Raw genomic sequence first — 4,583 nt, forward strand, 5'->3', positions numbered from 1 at the left:
TCCCAGAAATCATAGTCGAGGAAGTGTACAGTCACGCCTTCGCCTTCCCGCGGTCATCCGCTATACCAAAAACAGTAATCGATAAATGTAAGCTCGAAGGCTTAGTGAGTTACCCCCAAAATACCCATACAAGCAACAATACACATACAATAACAAACAACATACTATGGGTCAAATCATCCATCGTGATGAAATACCTTAGGCCCTCAACCATCGAGTTGGAATGCCAACATACTATGGGTCAAATCAACCATCGGGTTGGAATACCCCAGGCCCTCAACCATCAGGTTGGAATGCCTACCTACTATGAGTCTAATCATCCTCGGGATGGAATACTCTCGATCCAAAACCATCGGGTTGGAATGCCCACACATAATACATATATAACAGATACTATGGGTCCAGTCATCAATCAGGATGGAATACCCCAGGCCCTCAACCATCAGGTTAGAATGCCACATACTAATCACACATGTTCACCTATATCAGATAATCATATAACAGTCTATAGAGACAACATACTAGGGTCCTATCATCCTCGGGATGGAATACCCTCAACTACCAATCAAGCATGTGCGCATATAAAAGGTAACCACATAACAGTCTATAGGCAGTCAAACCAACCTACAGATCACTAAGCATACATGCCCCACAATTTAAACAATCTTAGGGTAAAGGATTCGACCCCATAATGGTTAGACTCAGACAAGAGCTGCAAAGCAGAACCCATCCCTTCATTCTAAGATCCTTTAAACCATCTAAACTAACATGTACCGATAATCATACAAACCTAACAGATCACTAATCATAACATCATCCTAAAACCAGGATACAGATCTAATGTAACATCATAACACATAATCACAAGATAACTAGGATAACAATCCAAAGGGCCAGCCTTGGTACCTTAGAACCTTGAGTATAGTGAGGATATCTCACATCACAATGTTGATCTGAACTGAAGAATCAAATTCCCGAATCGTTGTCTCACCAAAAATCCCGAACTATCCAAATAATACACACTATGTCATTACATGGAATATCAATCTTGATTAAGGGTCCATATACTCCATCATGTCCTTTCTCTTTATTGGGCCAAGGGCCAAAAGCTAAATCCATGATTCTTGAAAGTCCACATGTCCAAAGCCCATAAATGGCCCAAATTGCTAAATTAGGCCGAATCCCTCTAATGGGCCTTACCCTAAGCCCAAACATCTTCTTGGCCCATATTATCTGACTTCTAATGGCCCACTAAGGCCCAAAGAACCATAATCCCCTACATGGCCCAAACTGTGGCCCAAAACTCGCAACGCCCATATCTGATGAGTACACTGGGCATATTCCTATGTACACTAAGCGTACAAGCAAAATGGTGTGTACTCTGGGTGTACCTGCATGTACGCTCAGCGTACTCCCATGTTAATTCACTTTCCCATTAAGTGCTTAATACTCTAATCTAGAAGCTACAATCACAGATCCAAGTCCTTTTCAATATCTTAATCCATAAAGTCACTGACTTGGTGACTTTTCATGACACTAATAAGCCCAAACTCCAAAATATCATTCCATTCTCATAGAAATGATCTTAACTCAGGCATGAATCCAATAAGACATCCAATATGGCAACTTTCTGCCTTAGGGATTCATTTTGAACTAAGAGTGGCAACTCTAAGTCCAGAAATCGGATTTGAACCACAAAGTTCTATACTTGGGACCAAAATGACTTCAAAACCATACTAATCTAGATCTAAGCATTCTTGAGGAAAGTTATGAACTTTATACCTCCAAAGAGTCTCAAATGACGATGCCATTCCAGATCTATGAGCTCAAACTTCCCAAGTCCTTCGTTGTCAACTTCTTATTTCCTCTTCCAAGCTTAAAAACACCAATATGGCCTCTCAAGATCAAGATCACACAAGAATGAAGGGATGAGACATTCTAGGGTTTTTCTGAGGTTGGGGAGGCTGATAAGCGGCTAGGGTTCAAGTCCTCATGTTCTTTATATAGTGATTGACCCTAAATTTAGGGTTTAGTGCCACTGAGCGTACACTGGGCGTGCGTCTCCAACACCCGCGATCATTTAACCTTCTACACTGGGTGTACCCTATCTTACGCTGGGCGTACTCACCCAGTTGCCACCTTTGCATGCTTGGTCGTTTCTTGCCATTTCCTTCCAAACCAAGGGCCAAAAGTGACATAATTAAAATCCGAGGGATGAATTTGAAGCTACTTGAAAAATGGGATGTTACAGATACTCTTCACCGAAACATGAAATGATACCTTCTATGGAATTTGTTAGAGCATCTCTTGTTACATTTTCACTCATTCTCATGTAACACTCCGGATTTCAGGTATTTTTTGAATCCTTCCTTGGTATTTTAATAAGTTAATTTTGCCCCTGATATTGGTTTGGACCTAGCCCTAGGGGAAGATTGGTAATTTTTGGGAAGTTGAGTAGTATGTTGGGCGTACATTTGGGAACGTCACATGTATTAGGGCATGAACTAGTACGTTGGGCGTACACTCATGTACGTCGGGCGTACGTATGTCCAGATAAGGCCCTAATTTTTAGGGTTTGTGGGGTATTTAAGCATCATTACGGGACATGTGGCTCACTCTTTCAGCCTCCAAACCTTCCTTAGCCGTCTTGAGAGAACCCTAGCCTCATAGTGAGCATTTTGAGCTTATGAGTGTGTTTTGTGTGCCTTAAAGGAGAAGCTTGTGCATCAAGGAGTCAAAGAGGGAAGACTGGTTTGTAGATCTTGGTTCATCATCTATTTTGGGAGCTCCAGAAGGTACAAAGTTGCTACCTTTGTGTCTATCTTTTCTAGATCTCTCCTTGGTAGCTTATATGCATTCTTTTGTCCCATAAAGTCCCATTATAATGCATGATTCACTTTTGGACGTTTTGAGCTATCTTTTTATACCCTAGGAAGGGTTCTAAGTGATAGAAATGAAGTGCCAATGGCTAGAAATGTCCCATGCAATTGGTAGAAAGGTCTTAATGGATTAAGACCATGTATCAAGGACTTTTTGGATATCCAAAATCTTAATGTTTGAGACTTTATGGTTATGAGATACATTTGGTTAATGGATTTGGAATTTGGGGTTAAGTGCTTAAGCCATTAAGCACTTATTGGAGTTTTAAATACAGTGAGGGTACGCCCCGCGTAGAGAGGAGTACACCCCGCGTATGCAGTCAACAACCCCGTTTCCAGTCAATGCAAGGCTCGTATATGCCCCGCGTAACTCCGAGGTACGCCCAGCGTACGCCTTCTGATGGACTTTTGCGATTTAGGCTTCAGATTTGGGCTATCTTTGGGCCAGTTTGGCTTGGGCCCTTTCTGGACTTTTTGAATAGAAGTGTCTTGCGCCAATTATGGAAATGGACCTTAGGATGAGGCCCAATTAAAGAGTTGGGCCCAATGTGGAAAATTGGGCCAATTATGGGCCTTGTATATTTGGACCTTTGGATCAAGGATTTGGAGTTGGGCGTTGGCCCAAATTAGGGAAAGGGTAAAATGGACTAATACCCTATGTTTGGGCCCTTAGCCAAGATTGATATTCCATTTGTTGATTAGTGTTCGTTTATTGTGATAGCTCGGGATTTTCGATGAGTTAGAAGCTGGAGGTTTTGAGTTTAGTTCAACTCTGTAAGGTGAGTTTTCCTCACTATACTTAGGGGTCGAAGGCACCAAGTTTGGCCCATTAGATTGATATCCTAGTAGTTATTGATATGCTGAGATGAGTTAGATATGCATGCTAGTTTGATATGCTAGTCTGGTAGATCTGTAGGACTACCTATGATACTGTATGATTATCTCTATGTGTATTTATCTGTTCGATGTCGACATGTTGTGCGGGTTGGGTTGAGGTTGTACTGCTCCGTGATGTAGCCAACAAACCCTAGAATATGCCAGATATGAGATGAGGGCTAGGGAGGGCATGTCAGACTCATACTAAGGACTCATGAGCATTCTATATTCGAGCTGAGGGTCGGACAGAGCATACCAGGCTCATACTGTGGGCTAATCTTTTGTATTCCATTCCCAGTCCAAGGACTGAGGGAACAAGCCATACATAAGCTGTGTGCCCAAGAGGCAAGCCAGACTTATGTTGTGGGTTTGGGAGTAATCCAGACATGAGTTGTGGGCACAATAGGCAAGCCAGACTCATGTTGTGGGCTCGAGGGTAATCCAGTCTGTAAAGTTGTGGACCCATTACATGCTATTATTATGTGTACTATTTGTTATGTATTGGTATTTTGGGGGAACTCACTAAGCTTCTGACTTACAATTGTGGATTTTGTTTCAGGTACATTAGATGATCGCGGGAAGGCGAAGGCTTGATCATGCACCTCCTCATATTTTATGTTATGATTTATGGGATTTCTCTGATGTTAAGCTATTTTGAAAACAAGTTTTAAACAGTGGATGGTTTTGGAACGTTTGAAAAGTTTAAATTTTTCATGAATTTTATGGATGTTTCATCTTAACTATTCATCGTGTGCATATGTTGATTTTCCGTACGCCAACACCTACATAGGTCCATTACATTTCTACAATGATGAAAGGTCTTGTCTA

Source organism: Lactuca sativa, chromosome 2 (genome assembly GCF_002870075.4).
Source record: "Lactuca sativa cultivar Salinas chromosome 2, Lsat_Salinas_v11, whole genome shotgun sequence".
Taxonomy (NCBI): Eukaryota; Viridiplantae; Streptophyta; class Magnoliopsida; order Asterales; family Asteraceae; genus Lactuca; species Lactuca sativa.